General features: G+C 40.4%; 1 long non-coding RNA gene across 1 annotated transcript; it reads left to right on the plus strand.

The window, feature by feature from the left end:
- The first annotated feature begins 3,579 nt into the window (after window positions 1-3,579).
- LOC136792869 (uncharacterized) lies at window positions 3,580-12,590 on the plus strand. The gene is made up of 3 exons (XR_010837418.1): window positions 3,580-7,074; window positions 10,483-10,605; window positions 11,996-12,590. It is a non-coding gene; the product is annotated as an uncharacterized lncRNA (long non-coding RNA).
- The last annotated feature ends 6,977 nt before the right edge of the window (window positions 12,591-19,567 follow it).

Genomic DNA, 19,567 nt, shown 5'->3' on the forward strand with positions numbered 1-19,567 from the left:
CCCTTGGCCCAAATCTCCACTGGAGCATACCTCTCCACTGCTTTTGAAATCTTATTCATCTTCTGAGGGTCAGTTCCAGTGCTACCTCATTCCTCAATGAAAATTTCTTAATCCTCTTAAACCAGTGTAATCCCTCTCTCCCCTGAACTCCTCAGTTTTACCTCTGTAGCTTCGGGAACAAGTCTATCCATGTTAGAGATGTTCTTTTGCTTGTTTGTGAAGCGATCCAGATACTTACTTTGTTGTAAGGGACTCAGCTTCATAGAACACACTCTGTTGAACATTCTGTATGTGGCACCATACTATAGAATCCATATTTTAGATTAAATATCTAACAGCATCCTTTTGAGGTGTTTTTAGATACCACAAATTACTTGGATTTTCTGTTCCATGTACTTTTTTATTTGCTTGTTCTCCGATGGTGGCTCTCAGTAGGAAGTTTACAACTTTAAAGAAAGAAACAATATTTGAAAATACCAAGTAGAACAAGATAACTTTTATTCTTTCATTTTAGGAAAAGATAATTTATCCGAAATACTCCAGCTCTTCCTTATTGCTCTAAGCTGCTGTTTTGTCCACCTAAGTGGAAACAGCCCTGCAATTGCTCTCTAAATGTCTTGATGTGAAAGCTGTGAAGGAAGATGCTGCCACCCAGGCCACCAGGAAGCAACAAAAGCCCTTGCAAGCAAGAACATGACTCATGCACCACGACACGTACGTCTTTGACGGCTCAATGTGACCTTCTCTGGCAATGAGCTCAAGATACTGGGAGAAAGCCTGGCCAAGCGGAGGGCAGTAGGGACAAGGAATTCAAAGATCAGAGGAGTGAGGAAGAGCGGGTCTGGAGAGAGAGGTGGAAAGAAAGGGGACGCTCCAATGCCTGAGGTAAATCAGGTTATGTGGAACGTGGCCCAGCCCGCTGTTTTTGTAATAACCCCGTAGAAACTTTGTTGGACATCAGTTGATCTGCGAGTCAAACCTGTTGGTGATTCTGGATCAGGTCTTTTTCCTCTCAGCACCGAAGAAGGAGGAGCCAGCCTAGCACAGGGAATGACTCATCATTGCATTACTTTCCTTCCCCCTTTTTAAAGGATGTAGTTATTAGGTACTTCGATGAAGAAAAATCACGTAGATGAAGGGAACATGGGTTATTTAGTCCAGACTGTGTCTCTCAGAGGAGCAATGTTCATTTCATGAGAAATAAATCCCTGATTTGTATTTTTTAAGACAAAGAGGTTAAAATTGTCTTATAAAAGCTATGCACATAAAAGTATATATTTTATGGCACAGAGTACGGTCTAAGAGCTTGGGCTCAGGAGGAGGACAGATGTCTATTCAAGTTCCATCTCCCCAGTTACCAGTTATGTTGCTATCATGCTAATCCTGTTTCTGCCTCCATGGGATGAGAATAATAATAGTGCAAATCCACATCATAGATTGGATGTGAAGATGAAATGCTGGTGCGGGAAACTCCAAGTGAGCCATTGATGTTAAAAATATGAGACAAATTGCATATTTAGAATTGATGACATATGGTCTGCAAAGCACTTAGAATAGTGTCTGGCACATAATAGGTGCTGATTAAGCCTCAGCTATGATGAATGTCATCACCCTCTTCCTCCTCATCACCATACTAGCCTGAATTTCATTACCTATGACAATGTTTAGCCCCAAGTTAAGCTACTTTTGTAATGCTTTTCTTTCTTTTCCCTCTAATTGCCAATGAATTTCTCCTAATATGTACTATATTTGTCCCAATATTTCCCAAAATGGCTCCAAAAAGTGTTAACCAGTTCCCCATGACCATGAGACAATATTGGATTCACGGTAAATGCTCAATACGTATTTGTTAGTTAATATTTCAAAATGTTATCTCTATATACGGTTACTTTATTTTGTGACCCCAAAGTCAGGATTCATCATTATATCCATGGTCTGACAATGGGACGGAACATTTAGAATTGAGATGTCCCCAAATCATCCTGACTACATACTGTGCTATAGATATTTATTGGACTTGACCAAGCTTTGTCATCAAAATTGCTTCCTAATCAAATTCTGACCTAGGAACCCCATAGCGTGCCTCTATTTAAAGATGGATGGGTCTCTTCTCAAGGAGAGTCCTGGTAGGTTCCTTGTTTGTACAATAGGATGCCAGCTTTCCTCCTGCTTGTCTAGTTCCTAGAGTACCTGCTCTCAGACAGCATCTCTACCTGCCAGTGTTCCAGAGCCTTATAAGAAGAGATAGTGTCAGTCTGATCTTTTGCTTCTAATTAATTTACGCCCCACCGAGAAAAGAGATGGTCCCTGGTTACTGGTTGAAGAATGTGTTCTTCAGTCTTCTCAGAACTCTAATTGCTAGAGTTGTATCACACTGAATCCAAAGCTATATATGAATATTAGTAACTGATGTTTATTGAGCACTAACTAGTTCCAGGCACTATGTAAGCACTCTATACTCATTATCTCACCTAATTCTCAAAATAATTCTTTGAGGGAGAGTCTCTTATTATTTCCCTATGGCTGACCCTGTGGAATGGCTACTCAAAAGTAATTTACATCCCTTTCCTCTTTCTTGACTGAAATGCTGGTTTGAGAATGAGGGTACAGCAGCCATTTTGTAACCATGAGGCAATAAGCATGAAGACAGAGGTTTTCATGCTAAGGATGTCAAAGTAGAAAGATAGAGTGAACCTGGAGCAAGACAACATTCATTAATAGCTTCATTGGCTCTTGGATGGACCAATCCTGGACTTTTTATATCAGAAAAATAAATCCCCAGTAACTCTGACAGATTTTTTTGTTCCTGTAGCCAAACATATCTCTAATTAATGCACTTCATTTTATAAATGGGAAGCTAAAACTCAGTGAGTTTGGGTAACTTTTTCAAAGTCATGCAACCAGTAGGTGTCAGAGACAGGATCTGTACCCAAATCTACCCAACACCAATGCACATGCTCTTAATCACAAAAGCAGCTGCCCTACCCTCGCATCATTGTATTTCTATCAGTTTACCATGGCTCATCCTTTCCAAACTATGTGTCACAGAACTTGGGGATTATTCTTAGGTGAATCTCAGAAGAAAAGCTTCCATGGTAAAATAAGAGCCACTGCCTTGTGTAGTCCTTTTTTTGAGAATCACAATGCACATCTACACATCAAAGCTTGTGAGAAATCCTGCAACAAAGAAATCTGCTTGACTTTGATTAACTCAGTGGTTCCTAAACTTATTTGAGCGTGGAACACATTTTTTTTTAAGTTACACTCATACTAATATTCTCAGAACATTGTTCCCTAGAATATCAATTTGAGACGTCATTCACAGAATTTTAACTGTTATTTTCTCAGCTTTGTTTTAAAGTAAAACAAAATGAGTCACACACAATTTGCTACTTTGTGAATATTGTTGAGGTTTTTGTCCACCATGCGACTTGGGGCCCCTTATAAAGTCCCAGAAGATAAATTTCTCGGGGCTTCCCTGGTGGCGCAGCGGTTAAGAATCCACCTGCTGATGCAGGGGACATGGGTTCGAGCCTTGGTCCGGGAAGATCCCACATGCCGCGGAGCAACTAAGCCCGTGCGCCATAACTACTGAGCCTGCATCCTAGAGCCCGCGAGCCACAACAACTGAAGCCCTCATGCCACAACTGCTGAAGCCTGTGCTCCGCAACAAGAGAAGCCACCACAATGAGAAACCCTCACACTGCAATGAAGAGTAACCCCTGCTCGCCACAACTAGAGAAAGCCCGTGTGCAGCAACGAAGACCCAACACAGTCAATAAATAAATAAAAGATAAATTTCTCTGAGAATTTGGTCCCAGGACAAAATATGCACCTCCTGAGGAAGTTGTCTGCTTCCTTTTTTCTAATAATGAGAATTATGTGACTTACTGTGCCTTCTCTTTTGCTTTGGCTTTCCGGAAGCTCAAAGACAAATGGGAAAATTGCTGGCTCAGATTCCTGGGTTTTATATGTTTAAGTTTTCTTTGTTCTGATCTTGATTTTCCTTGGTCCTGATTCTGTATTTGAATTTTATTGGTAGTATTGTGTATGCTCTTGTGAGTGGTGTCGTATTCTTTGTGGAATGAGGTGGAGTCTAAAATAATTAAACAAAAATCAAGACTGTCCTGAAAAATGTCACACAGCCTCCTTGTCTACACGGTCATGCTGCTGGTGCATGATCAAAGAATCAAGTTAATTCATGTAAATTGATACTGTAAAACTTGAAGTTAGGTCATATAAATATCTTTAAAAGGAAGGGGAGTAGACCTTCAAAGGGGGAATATAATCGTGGAGATGAAACATAAATATCTTTACTTTTATTTTACTATGTTCTAATACAAACTGAATATTTATTGGAATTAATTCTATTTCTCTAGATTCCAGAGCTCTATCAACATCCATTCCATCAACCTAGGTAACCAAATTCATCACAACCTTGAAGAAAAATAAAATTAAGAATGATAGACATGCCCTGTGATACATATCTATTTCAAGAAACTGAATTTAGTTAACCATGGTTGAATAACCATTACTTCCTTAACAAGGAATAGAATATTTGCTACATTCATCAACACAGAGGAGCTGCAGTTATTCATGAGGTTGGTGATCTGTGCCACTCATCGAAGGGGCAAACTGACAAGCCTCAGATCAATAAGGAAATGTGAACTAAGGGCTCACTGTGAAATTCAGCAGGAGATACAAAGATATATGATACAGATGTTGACTCCTCAACTGTTGAGGGGAGAACTCTTAGGCTTGAGTAGCAGCGGCTGGGAGTGACAGGTCAGAATATGCCATCTGCGGCCACTGTTTTCGAACTGTAGAGCTGGACATTGTCAAATTTATTGAGAAAATTTTGGACCTCGTCAAATTTATTGAAAATCTTTCATTTCTCTCTGTGGTTTCTCTTAGATCTGTAAAGCTCTAAATTACAGGCTTTAATCCAAGACATGGTGACAGTTTGGATAAATTTCATGTGTGAAGATAATAACATTTGGAAGTATTAACGTTTGCTTCTTTCTCTCTACTCCTTCAGGCAGCAAGAAGATGTCCTCCTCATGGAAAGGGTTGTTACAATATAAATGCAAAGAAACGGAGGGAATCCGATTTTAGCTTTTAAGTTTCAACATAGACCTTTGAAATGAATGACAGAAGGTAGCTTGAGAGAAAAGGGTTTTCAAGAACAAAAGCCAAATCCCTTGTTAGAGTTAGTTAAGCTGCATGAAACAGAAAAGAGAAAAACAAAAACAAAAATGGAAAAGGCATAAATACAGTAAATATAGAAGTTTATTTCTTTCTTATGAAAGCAGTCTGGTAGTGTAAAGCTGGTATTGTCATCAGATCCTCAGACTTCCTCTATATTTCAGTTCCCTCCTAGTCCTTGTTCCTGGCAGTTGTAAGATTACCTCCTGGTACAAGATGGTTGCTAGAGCTCCAACCATTATATCCACATCTGAAGAAATAGGAACTAGGGAAAGGCAAAGAGTATCCCTTCCCATTGAATCAACTCACTTACATGGCCATTTTAGTAGTCCCACACAACACTTAGACTTACATTTCATGTGCCATAATTTAGTCACATGGCCATGCTTAGCTGCAAGGGAGCCTAGAAAATATAATCTTTTGTAGGGCACAGAACTGATCTAAATAAAATCAATACTGTGTTAGGGAAGTAGAAAGGGAGAATGAATGCAATGTTGCAAATAGCAATGTCTGCCACATTCCTGAAGAACTTAAGGTGTAAAGTTGAAACCATACATATCGAGAATAGGGTTATGCAAGAGCAAATTTTATCACCCCAGATGAGATCAGCATCCTTTGGACTGGGTGATGAGGGGAGGAACAGCTGAGAGAGGCCCACAGGCCTGAAGATACTTGGAGATTGAGATGAGAGGGACGCAGGGTGAACTTCCTGGACCAACCACCAGAGACAGAGAACCCAGATGTCCTAGAAATTTCCTGCAGTGATGAGGTACATCTCTATAGATGCCGGCAGGGACAGATGCCTCCCCCTCCTTCAACACTGTGGTTCTGTGAATGCTCCCCGGAATTTAGACCTAATCCAGAGAATGGGGGGTGGTGAGGAAAAAACCATGAACTGACTGAAAAAAAACCACCTGCTTTGAGTGAGAAAACTCTGATTTGACTAAGTTTTCTTCAGAATGGCGAGGATTACAGTCTGCCATCAGGCAGAATGGGAACCTGAGATGAAAATTAAGCTCAGTTATAGGAAAAGGAATGTATATAGCTGAGTGCATGACTTGAGAAAATTTATCTGCAACACATGCGTTCTCAGTTTGTCAGGTGTCACACTCAGAACTCATTCAGCTCAGAGTTTTGACACCTTTCTTCAATTGTGTCTGAAAAGCAGGGACAAATGAGTGTTTTGCTGTTTCAACTGAAGTTATTTTGAGAGAGCAGAATTTTGCTGTCACGTTGCTTCAATAATATTGTGCCTCATACCTATGACTCACAGACACCCTCCCCATTCCCTGCCTACAAGCGGCTCCATAGATGGCCTAAGATGTAGTTCCCATATCTGAGCTGCACCTGAGGTGACCACTTTGTCCTGGCTTGCCCAGGCCTCTTCAGGTTTTAGCAATACAAGTCCTGTGTCCCAAGAATCCTCTCAGTAGTCCCAGGGAAACCAGGACAGTGGGTCACCCTTGCATCAGAATCACTTGGAGGACTTGTTAAGCGAGATTCTTGGGCTACCCCAGATCTTCTAACTCAGTAGGGATGGGGGTGGAGGCCCAAGATTTTGCATTTGTGGCAAGCTCCCAGGGATCTGATGCTACAGGTCTATGGACCATGTTGCAGTACCTAAGAGATAGGTCAGTTTTTTCCCCAACATTACCATAATAAAGCAATGATGTTGATCCATATATTGAATCAATGACAAATTCATGGGAAAAGCTTTGACCAAGAGCTTAACTTTTTCTCCTCTTCCTTTACAGCAATTCCGTAGCCAAGTCAGCTCTGAACTAGAGCTCATCCCTGGGGGGGCGGCCTTAGCCTAGACCCTGCCCCTCCAGCCCTTCCAGAAGTTCTAGAAGAACCTACTTTTTTATGGTAAATCCCTTTCTGCTAAAACCAGTGAAAGAGTGTTCTGTTATCTGTAACTAAATCCTGACTGATAAATCCCAGGACATTGGATCACAGGGCTTAAGAAATGGTAAAGGAAGGGGGAAAGGAGTTTGTGCACAACTCAGGGGCCAGGAGAGAAATGAAAGCAGAGATTTCCCATGGGTGCAAAGGCCTGTCTAGGCAAAGATGCCCTTGTACACCTCTGCCATTTACAAGCAAAACACTTATAAACTCAGCTATAGAAAACCATATCAATACATTCCTGAACAATTACTGCAGTCAGCAGAGAAATGACGTCATCCTCCTCTCAGTCAGAACAATAAGCCTGGCTCTAACTCTGTATACAACAAAAGCAAAATCTGATTCTCTAACAGATGGAAATAAACAGGCTTTAAACTCAAGGTGATCCTTCTGTGGTCTAACTAGTCTCCCCCAGTACTATATCTCACTGTAAAAGATTACAAATCGAAACACTAGACACAGTAAAATCACCTGAGCCTTGCAAAGATTGCTAGAACCAGAGACCCAGGTCCTGCCATACTAAGAGGTCTAAACACAATCTAGAAGAAAGGAGTCTTCAAATTCTCACATATCTTCAAAGAAATCAACTTCAAAACCATTCCTTTTGAACTTTTATTTAAGCCTTAAAAAATTAATTCACTATGTAAGGTAGAAAAGAGATGGCAGACATACTCTCAATTCTAAGGTCACTAATTTGCTAAATCAAGCATGGAGGGAGGAAAGTAAACCATGAAATCTCAATGTAGTCAGTCCTTGATTTTAACTCAGACATGCCCATTAAATTCTTTAAATTGGATTATGCATGTGTAAGGAACCAGTGTTAGATATTAAAGTTACTATTTCTCCCAATGAAGCGGCACTTCTGCTAAGACATAGCAAGTTGATCAGCACCCTGATAGCCCCATCCATCAGCGGTGGCATTGACACAACTTGGGGAAGTACCACACTTTTTTTTTCTTTTTATTGTATTATTTATTTATCTATTTAAAAATTTTATTTTATTTTCCAGCTTTATTGAGATATAATTGACGTATAACTGTGTAAATTTAAGGTGTGCAACAGTGATAATTTGATACACGTATATATATTGCAAAATGATTACCACAGTAAGGTTAGTTAACACCTCCATCACCTCACATAATTACCATTTTGTGTGGGTGTGGTGAAAACATTTAAGATCTATCTATTCTCATAGCAACTTTCAAGTATATAATACAATATTGTCAACCATAGGCACCATGCTGTACTTTAGATCCCGGAAGTACTGTACATGTCACTAGACTGATTCTTATGCCATTGTTGGCACCTTATACGGCCAGCTTTGACTCATTTTAAAAATTCTTTTCTGACTTGCAGAAGAAGTGCAATTGACCCTCTTTATGTAAACCTGATTACTATTCTGTAAGGTCCCATTCTTAGGAGACCAAAGAATCAGCATCATCCTTTTTTTACCCTCTCAAAACGTGACTTCTTATCTCAATAGAAACTTTTCACCCACAAGGCTGTATACAAGGTATAAAACAATCATATGTTGCAGTTGTTACATTTTTACTTCTGCTTTTCTCTCCTGCTGCACTTGCAATAAACTTCCCATAATAAATTTATACATTCATTGGAAAGCACTTTATGTACAACAACTCGTCAAGTTATGGGGGAAGAGCAAAAGAGTGGCTGGATATGTAATGACTTGTTTCTACTCTTGCACATCTCTGATCCTTCCTCAACACGGCAGCAGGGGCCTTGCAAAATTTAAAACTGATCATATCTCTCCCCGCTTAAAATCTCTCAGTGGTTTCCCATTGCACTCAAAATAAAAACAAACTCCTTTCCATGGCCCATAATAGCAGACCTCCTGTCTACAGTTTTTTGTAAGTTCATAAATGTAAAACTCTTGGAACTGTGCTGGCACATAGCAAGTTCCCAATAAAACTCAGTTATCCTTCCCTTCCCTCTTCACCCTCTTCTTCCTCACTCGTACACGACAAGGCTTTCCTGCTTCTGTCCCTGGCCTCACTCTTCACTCTCTGCCATCTCCTCCCTCCTTCATATGCTGCACCCACACTGCTCACCTTTCAGATACTTGAGCACGTCAAGCTTTTTCCCATTTCAGAACCTTCCCCCAGACTGCTGCCTCCCTTTCTTCCAGGTGGTTCCTCCTCAGAAAAGCTTCTTTGTCTGCTTGATCTCAGTTGGCCCCTGTGCTATTCTCCCAGGGCACCAGGTTCTTTTCTCTCAACATCCTAATCACAATTTGTAATTGACACTTGTTTTACATCTTTAGTGTCTCTCTTTCCCATTAGCCTTTAAACTCTGTTGGGAAAGGGGACATCTGCTTTGTTCACCACTTATACTTGGCGTATAATATTACCTGGGACATAGAGAAAATTCAATATTGAAGGAGAAAAAGAAAAATAATGTGAAACAACTTGAAATATTTATTAAACCTTTGCTACTTGGCTAGGCATTCTGCTGAACACTTGGCGTGTGCTAGCTCATCTAATCTTTCGAATGTCCGTGAGGTAGATAATTACCTCCATTTTACATTTGTAGAAAGTGGGACTGAGTTTATAAAAGCCACATAAGGACAAAGTTTCAGAGTTAGGATTTGAATCGAGGTCTGTCTGGCTCCAAATTGCTTTGAGTAACAAGGCGGAGAGGGTGGGTAAGATTACACAACATGATAAACAGCTGGTTCTACCTCATTTATGGCACCGTAAAGTCTTCCTGAGTGAGCGGTTTAGTTCTCCTGGGATTTGAAACACCAATGAGACAATTTTGCTGAAGTGTGATGAGCTTTGCCTTGAGTATGTGCTTTATACTTAAATCAATAAATACTCCAGGTCTTGGGTAGGCACTATGTATTAATTGTGTGACTTCAAAGTGCTGAACAGATAGTGCTCCCCTGAGGGCTGTGTTTTCTGTCAGGTGCCTTTAGGCTCTGGGCTTGTTATGGGTGTGAAAGGGAAAATGGTCCATTTCCAAAACAATCAGAGGCATCCTCTGCAAAACACGCTCACTGGGAAGAAAGCAACTGAGTATTAAAGGGACAAGGGAAAATAATGGGGGAAAAATCTGTTGATTCCAAATCAGCAACTGTCAGTCTTAAAGTCAGTAACATCTTGTTATAGATTGGATGTTTGTATCAGCCCCAAATTCATATGTTGAAGCCCTAACCCCTAATGGGATGGTATTTGGAGATGTGGCCTTTGGGAGGTAAATAAGGTTAAATGAGTTCACGAGTGTGGGGCCTTCACGATGAGATTAGTGCCCTTGTGACTTATAAAAGGAAACCTGAGAGAGCTCCCTCTCTCCCTCCCTCTCCCCCTCCCTCTCCCCCTCCCTCTCCCCCTCCCTCTCCCTCTCCAAGCACAGGCACTGAGAAAAGGCCATGTGAACACACAGTGAGAAGGTAGCCGTCTGCAAGCCAGGAAGACAGTTCTAATGAGAAACCGAATCAGCCAGCACCTTGATATTGGACTTGCCAGCCTCCAGACTGTGAGATATGAACTTTTGTTGTTTAAGCCACCTAGTCTATGGTTATTAGTTATGGCAGCCTGAGCTAATACACATCTTAAGTTATAAGAGTGATTACCCACAGGCTAAAGGCTCTTTGGCTTCTGTTTTATTTCCTATTTTTTCCCAAATTGTGGCATATCCTTAAATATTGAGTTTTAACCTTTCTAAGTATTTCCTTGAAATTTTCTAAATGAAGCTAATGTTAATTGCAATTCATGCATCACTGGATTTATGACATATTAAGCCTGAGCTAATCAAGCTGGGAAGGGCAGCAATGGGGCCCAGGAGGAGGCATGAGGAATGGGAAAGAGGTAAAGGAAGAGAACTACTGTCTCTTCACCCACAAAGTAATATTTGTTTGGTCCACATCATATGGCTGTTGCAAGAATCAGAGGATCTGCATTTCAGCAAGTGCTTTGTATTCACAGTACACCACATAAATGAAAGGAATCATTACTGTTTCATAAGCCAGGGAAACAGTTCACTAAATTATTAGTGGTCTGAGTTAATGTTCAGTTCTCATGTATAGGATCATGCCTAAATGTTCCAAAGAAAATTTTGATCTTTGAAAGACTGGTGTGTATTATAAATATAAACTAATAATAGAGTCATTAACTGGCATAAATTATCCTGCTACTGTGACTTAATGACATGTCAACAAAAATCTAAAGTACATAATAAAATTTTCTCAATACATTGACAGAATTTGAGACAGAATTGAGACAAGGATATAAAAGCACTTTGTTAACTGGAAAATGCCAAACAGGTGCTAATTATTATTATCAGTTGAACTGAAGTTTTATTTATCTTCCTTTTTTTTTTAAGTTCATGTTGAAATATATCAACCAATTTCCAATTCAGTCCCATGACAGTATTTATTGGTGCCATCTGCTGGAAGTTCCTGAAAAATTGATGATGTTAAGATGAATCAAATGATAAACAGCACAGTACATAGCATTTTAAGTACATGCATTCCTCACATATTTAAATTCATGTAGGTAAAATTCCTGGCATGCACTTCTTATATTAAAATTTATGATGCAAAACATTTTGATGTTGAATAGATGAATATATTTCATAAATTGTAACATTCAGTCATTGCTTCATTCATTCAACCATTATTTTGAACTCTGGCTGTCTGCCAGGCCTTGTGATGAAAACTAGGGATCCAGGGAGGTGTAAGTAACTGTCTCTGCTCACAAGGGGTCAGGTCCTCCATTTAGTGGGGGGATGACAGATCCACAAGCAACTAAATGTAACGCGTTGGGCTAATCAAAGGCTCCATGGGGGAAACTGAGGAGGGAACCTCTCCAATAGAGGAGGCGATGGTCTTTTTCACAAAATATGGAAATCCACTATCTTTGCACAGGTGGAGGGGAGAAGGAAGAATTATAGAAGAAAAATCAAACTTGAGAAAGTGAAGTCGTCAGACAAGCAGAGGTAGGAATAAAAAAAAACCAAGCTTCCTCCAATTCTGTGAAACATCACAGGTGTCAAGTGGTCTCCATGAACTTGAGTTCTATTTAAATTAATCTAGCCTTTTGTCTATTAAATGCACCATGGATTTCAGTATAGAGTGTATATATTCTGAAGACATATATTTATCATAAAACCCCAGCATAATTTGGCCTGCAATGAATTCAGACAAAGCACAACTCTATGAGCTTTCATTCTCCTCAGAAAGCCCATGCCAATCAGTTCGTTAAGCCCACAATAATGCAACCCTGCATTTTAAATGACTGAAATTTTTGGACTCCACTTATGGAACTCTAGGAGGATTTCCAGGTATGGATAATAAAAGTTGTCTTTAGACCAGTGGTAATCCAACTTCAGTGTGTAGCAAAATTGCCTGGAGGGCTTCTGAAAGCACAGATCTACTGGGCTCCACCCTCAGAGCATCTCGTTGAGGAGGTCCTAAGTGAACCTGATCATCTGAGTTTCTCAGGAGTTACCCAGTGGTGCTGATGCTGCTGGTCATTCTGACCAGCAGGCAGTAGTACCTCACTGTAGTTCTGCTTTGCATTTCTCCAGTCACTGAGGCTTACTATTGTTGCCAGAACTACTGACACATCACTGAGGCCCAGTGCTGCCACAGCTGCCACCCACTGACCAGCAGCAGCTGTGGGCCACTAAAACTGCCTAATGGCACTGGAGTTTGTAGCCATTCTCCCCTTCTCCCACCTCCCAGCAGTGTCTTCCATTGGCACTGGGAGTTTATTGAAAGGAAATGTAGTTTTCAGGATCTAGAATTCAGCACTGTCCAGTAGAACTTTCTGCAGTGATGGAAATGTTCTATCATCTTTGCTGTCTGGTACAATATCCACTAGCCACTTGGGGACTATTGAGTGCTTGAAACGTGGCTGCTATGACTGAGGAACTGAATTTTAAATTGTGTTTAATTTTAAATTAATGTAACTTGAAGAATCACATGTGGTGAGTGGTTTCTGTATTGGACAGTGCAGATTTAGCATCCTGCAATGCAGAGCAGATCATGGAAGGGCTAGATTGGAGCTGAGAGCAAACAGGCAAATGACTGGTAGAGGGTCAAAGGTCAGAGAGACCTGGGTTCCATCTTGCTCTCTACTTACTAGTGTGTAACCCTGGGCAAGTTGCCCGATCTCTAGAAGCCATCTGTAAAAATGGCAATGATAATAGTACTTACCTCCTAGGATTAAAGAGTTATTAGTAGAACCAAGCAAGATGACACAACCATTCAGCAAATGCCTGACTCATGTTAAGTACCAAATAAATGTTCATTATAATTATCATCTAAAATAAATATTTCCAACATTTTTATTGGGAGGGAGAGGGTAAGATACAGGAAGTCTTTAGAGAGATGGTAGTCTAATTCGTTTCCCAATGTTTCTTTTAGCTATAATTCTGTGCATATATTTGCTGAACATTTTCCTTTTCTATGTTATTCTTTGTCTCTCTGTCTAGCAAGAGATTTTAGTCTTTCTATCCTTTTTATAGACTGTTTGGGTTTTTTTTGTTTTAACTTGACTGATAATTACCATACTATTAAAGCCATACTATTATGGAACACTGACTTAATTATCATACATTATAGAAGCTCACAATTATGCCAAAATAACGTTTGTTGGACTTGACACAGTGATAGAAGTTTTCTTGCTTTTTACTGTTTTGTTCCCAGGGGTGATTTCTCTGGCACCACTATGACATGCTAGGAGGCTTTAATCACACTTTATTACACTGTATGTTTACGTTTACCTTTTCCTTATCATACTCTGAAAGATTTGTAAATGTTTTATAATAGTTCTAATATGATACTTAATTTATTACCAAATATATTATTTTGTGCCCAAACTAGCTATCTTTCCCACAATCTTTTCTGCTTTTTTGATGGTTTGGACAAACAGACTAACATCTGGATACTTATTTTTTACACAAATACCATTGATATGGCCTATATGTTGTCAGCTGCTTAGAGAACAATATTCCAGTTGAAAATGACAGTAATTTCACAGGACCTAGCCATCCATGCAAGGGTGTTGGAGGAGCCTCTTACCTTGGTTCAAGTCAGAAACAGTGCTAATGAGACACACCCAGGAGTGAAATAATTCTCTCATGAGTGTAAAAAAAAAATATATATATATATATATATATATATATATATATATATATATTTGCTCAACTACATTGTTAAGCATGGTACATGTTAAACATGGAGCCCCATGAGGAAAGGGTAAACATAAAAGGAATATGTTGAGCTTTAAATGCAACCTAACACAACAGTAGCAAGATGAGGCTGCAAGCAGCCAGAATGGGCTGTGATTAGTATTCCTTGATGACATGTCCATGGCACTTAAGCCAGTCAAAGTCGTGTATGCTCTAATTTTTCCTGTGTATATGCTATTAACACTAGTGGGAGAGCTTTACCTTAAGTAAAAAAAAAAAAAAAAAAAAATCACAGGGTCGCAGTTCTACAATCCTGTCCCTCTCATGTTAAATCTAGTCCTCACGTCTGGGAGAGTGATCCTTAAGGACATTGTTTGCTAAGACTAGGATCAATTTTTTTTTCTTTTTAAAAGCAGCCTAAGGCAATAGAACACAGAAATCAGTAATTTGCCACAATCTTCCTTTCTAACTCTGAACAACATTTAAGCCAATGGCGGGAGATTAGCCGCAGGTCATCAGTTAGTGTTGTCTTTCAATTTTAAGTTACTTCCACATAGGTTATGCATACGAGACTGTCACTTGAAGAAAATCAGAAGAAAGGATGGGAGAAAATGCAGATGAGATGAAGAGGCAGCCAAACAGTTGCTTTCCTACACTTTAGAGGAAAACGTAAGAAAGCTTAATCAGCATTTACCTGTAACATTTGACAGTGCCATTACCGCTTTCCAAAAGAGACTCTGTCTAGTTGCCGTCCCCTGAGTTACAGCTGCTGTGACGCCCTTTAGCACCGTGTGAAACTCCTGGCATGATGCCTGGACAAAAGAGGGCAATTTCTCTCTACCTTTGGCTTTCTAGACCACGATTCTCGATTATCAACAGCAGCGTGGCATGGCACATTCGTGGGGAGCTGAGACTCACAATATGAGATTATTTAATCTTGGAAGGGCTTTGAATGTCCATTTTCTTGCACTCTCTATGGTCATCCCCAAACTCCTACATTACTCTACTTCTGATAAAAGGAGTAAGAGAACTTGGAGGAAGGGAATCGTGGGCTATTAGAGCTGCAGGCTATCCTGGGGACCACAGAATCCGTCTCCTCCCTTACACATTAAGGTAAAGCTCGAGTAGCTTGACCCAAGTTTTCTTATGATTCTTCCCATGATGCCATGCTGCACATCGTGAAAAAGCATCAAGTAAAATTCACAGCGTCCGTCTAGTAGCAAGTGGGCAATTGAGGGACTCACTAAGCATCAGGTACCACGCGAAGGGTTTTATGTACATTCTCTCATATATTCCTCATACCAGTCTATACATTATTATTATTCTCATTCTGCAGATTTATAAACTGAGGCTTTGAGAATTTAAGTCACAGAATAGTAAATGGCTGAGCCAGGATTCATACCCAGTTATGTTTGACTGGAAAGGCCATTTATTCAAACTGCTACACCACACTATATCATCTGTGTACAGTATAACTCATTCTAAAGAAAGAAGCATTGCCAAGAAGTAGACAGTAATTTGAGACCCCAGGAGACCGTGAGATCCCAGGAAACATATCCAGGGCTACAATCATCCCTTGATAATAATAATAATAGTGATAGTTGCCATTAACTGAGGGCCTACTAAAGGCCAGGTACTTTATATTTGTTACTATGATCACAACCACCTTGTGAGGTAGAGATATTATATACCCAATTTTCACATGAGGAAACTGAGAATTAGAGAAATTAAATAAATTTTCCAAATCACATAGCCGGCAAGTGGTAGAATGAAACTTTGCATTAAATATGAGTGCTTTGAAACACCATGCTCTTATTCATATTAAGATGAGTGCCTGGCCCATGGAATCTGTTTCATAAATGAAACAATAAATGAAAAAAATGCATGAATGGGAACTAGAGTAGAGTATGTACCTGTTATGTAATGCCCAAGTAGGCCTTAATTAGAATCTCTTGAAAACAAATAAGTAATACATACATAATGTACTGGTTTTTTTGCTTTTTTTTTTTTTTGTGGTACGCGGGCCTCTCGCTGTTGTGGCCTCTCCCGTTGCGGAGCACGCAGGCTCCGGACGCGCAGGCTCAGCGGCCATGGCTCACGGGCCCAGCTGCTCCGCGGCAGCTGCTCCGCGGCATGTGGGATCTTCCCGGACCGGGGCACGAACCCATGTCCCCTGCATCGGCAGGCGGATTCTCAACCACTGCGCCACCAGGGAAGCCCTATAATGTACTGTTTTGCTCCAAAAGGTAGAACTGGGACAAATCAGTGGAAATTGCAGACTTCATGTGGCTTCCTGTACAGGAATCTGGCTTCAAAAAGTTCATTGCCTGGATGACCTTTAATTCTGTGATTCAAAGATTCTGTGAGAGTCAGTGTCTCTACAGAGGCATAATAAAGAAAAGCGTTTTAACAATGAGAGCTGCTTGGTAAAACAGTGACCTGCCCATTTTTGAGGGTGTTCCAGCTACATGACCACCTGCCGGAAAATCTGTAGAAGAAATTAGTAAATTGGGCACTGTAGAAGATAGTTTGCAAAAAATGGCTGCAATTATTTTCTTCCCTTTTTCCACTCCCCTTTGCAAGATAACATTGAAGCTCTGCCCATTGAGAGATGGCATTTCCCCACCCCTTGAATCTGGGCTGGCCTTGTGGACTGCTTTACCAAACAGAACACAACAGAAGCAATACTATGCCAGTTCTGAGTCTAGATCTCAAAAGGCCTGGCAGAGTTTCACTCTCCTTCTAGAAATGTCTGAGACCCATATGAACAAACCCTAGCTAGAGTCGTCTGCTGGAGAATGCCGGGCCATATGGAGAAGTATCACAGCCAATAGCCATCCTACCTCTGGAAGCAGAGTCACCTAGCTCACCTATAGCTGATCACAGATACATGAGAGAGCTTAACTTTTAAACTCATGGGCAATAGTGGTTGTTGTGTGTTTCTCAAAAGCACCTCCTGAGATTAAAGGCAGAGATAGGGAATGCCCGATTTCCCAATCAGAATAGGTCATGCCACTATCATCTGCCTGTATTCCAGAAGGCCTCCAGGGACTTTCTTCAATGGACTTAGTGGTCAACATTAATTGGGCATCTTACTACTCTCCAGGCCATAGTTTTAATGCTTTATGTAAATTAATTCTTAAGCCTCAAAAGACCTAGTGAGAAATGTATTACTATTGAACTGATTTGACAGATATAGAAACCCTGCCGGAGAACTGAAGGCACTTATCTAAGGTACAGAGTTAGTAAACGTCTAGCCTATGTTTTGAACTCAGGAAGTCCAAAGCTACAGCCCTGGCTGTTAGCCACACTACTCTGCCTCTTGCTATCTGACGTAAAGGAGAAGATTGCCTGCAGGAACTATATATATCTTCACAAAACCTGGTAGTTGTAAATACTCCCCCAATGCCTTTCACCAGGCTCTCTTTACAGAGCCTGGGATGTCACCGAATACCTCATTCATTGTCCAGGCCTCTCCCATCTCAAAGTTGTTTTTCTTACGTCCCGTTTCTAAGGGATTCCATTGTTATACTTAAAGTTTAGAACCATGATCAGGAGAAATGTTTTAAAAGACTCATTACCCAAAGCATGGGAGCAATTAGAAAAAAAAAAACCCCAAAAACCTCCTTTTCCAAAAGAGAATCAATTTTCCAGTATGAGAGTTTCCATCCTACCCAGGAATGAAAATGTGCATAAATTAGGTTTAGAAAAATACATGAGATGGGCTTATGCAAGAAGGCTTAACCAGGGAATCAGATGCTAAATAAAATGACAAAAGCAGATCTAATAATCATGCTTAATGTCCAAGATGTGTCGGGTTTTTTTCCTCCATGATATAGTTTCCCTGCAGCTCATGATATTTACAAAATGTCTCAAATCACTGTTTTTCTTGTTGAATAAAATGGACTGTCAACACTTCAACCATAGGTAAACCAGTCCAACAGGAAAAAAGCCAAGGAATATATCCATTCCAACATTTTTTGCAGTCTGCTAGTGTATAGCTCTTTGGGAGAACTCCAATTGCCAAACTGGATGAAAAATGACCAAAACGTACACACTTTTCTAGAAATTTTCTCTGCCTTATCTAATTTTTCCATTAGAGCAGGAGGTAGCACTCATTTCCCTCCCATTCTGTGTGTGTTTAGAGACCTCTCGTGGGAGAGTGGGTATCCTCTATCTCTTTGCACTCCCATCCCAGTGCTAGGGATTTGACCCTAGCAGAGTACTGTGAATGCCTGTGTGTCTGCATGCAGACCTTCCTTTTATTTTACCCATTTGTCTAACTAATTATATTATTCTGTAATCTCAACTCCTTCTTACCTGTGGCTTTTTAAGGCCCCGATAGGGACTCCTAACTTCACCTACCCCTTTAGACTAACCATCAAGCTCTCAAAAGCAAGATGCCAATCTTCTGGGAAGGTTTTCCTCTTCCTTTCTCTTTTATTCTTTTCTTCTTTTTAATAGACTTTATATTTCAGACTGGCTTTAGGCTCACAGCAAAGTAGAAGGGTAAGTACAGAGAGTTCCCATACACTCCCTGCCCTCACACACACAGCGCCCCCACTATCAACACCCCCGCCAGAGTGGTGCGATTTGTTGCAATTGATGAACCTACATTGACTTCATCATCACTCAGAGATCATACTTCACATTAGGGATCACTCTTGGTACTGTACCTTCAGTGAATTTTAGCAGATGTCTAATGCTATGTATCCACCAGTATAGTATCATGTAGAATAGTTTCACTGCCCTAAAAATCCTCTGTGCTCTTCCTATTCATCCATCCTTCCCCACTAACCCCTGGCAACCACCGATTTTTTACTGTCTCCATACTTTTGCCTTTTTCAGAATGTCATAGAGTTGGAATCATAGTATAGTTCTGTAGCTTTTTCAGATTGTCTTCTCTCAGTATTATGTATTTAAGATTCCTCCATGTCTTCTCATGGCTTGACAGCTCATTTCTTTTTAGAACTGAATACTATTCCATTGTCTGGACGTACCACAGTTTATCTATCCATCCACCCACTGTCTCAGTCAGCTTGGGCTGCTATAGCAAAACACCATAAACTTGGAGGCTTAAACAACAAACATTTATTTCTCACAGTTCTGGAGCCTGGGAAGTGCAAGATCAAGGCATCAGTGGATTCGGTGCACTTCCTGGCTCACAGATGGCTGCCTTCTGGCTGTATCCTTACATGGTAGAAAAAGAAAGCTCTGGTGCCCTTCTTCCTCTTGCAAGGAACTAATCCCATCGTGGGGGCTCCACCCTCATGTCCTCATCTAAATCTACTTACCTCCCAAA

The sequence above is a fragment of the Kogia breviceps genome, chromosome 17 (assembly GCF_026419965.1).
Source record: "Kogia breviceps isolate mKogBre1 chromosome 17, mKogBre1 haplotype 1, whole genome shotgun sequence".
Taxonomy (NCBI): domain Eukaryota; kingdom Metazoa; phylum Chordata; class Mammalia; order Artiodactyla; family Physeteridae; genus Kogia; species Kogia breviceps.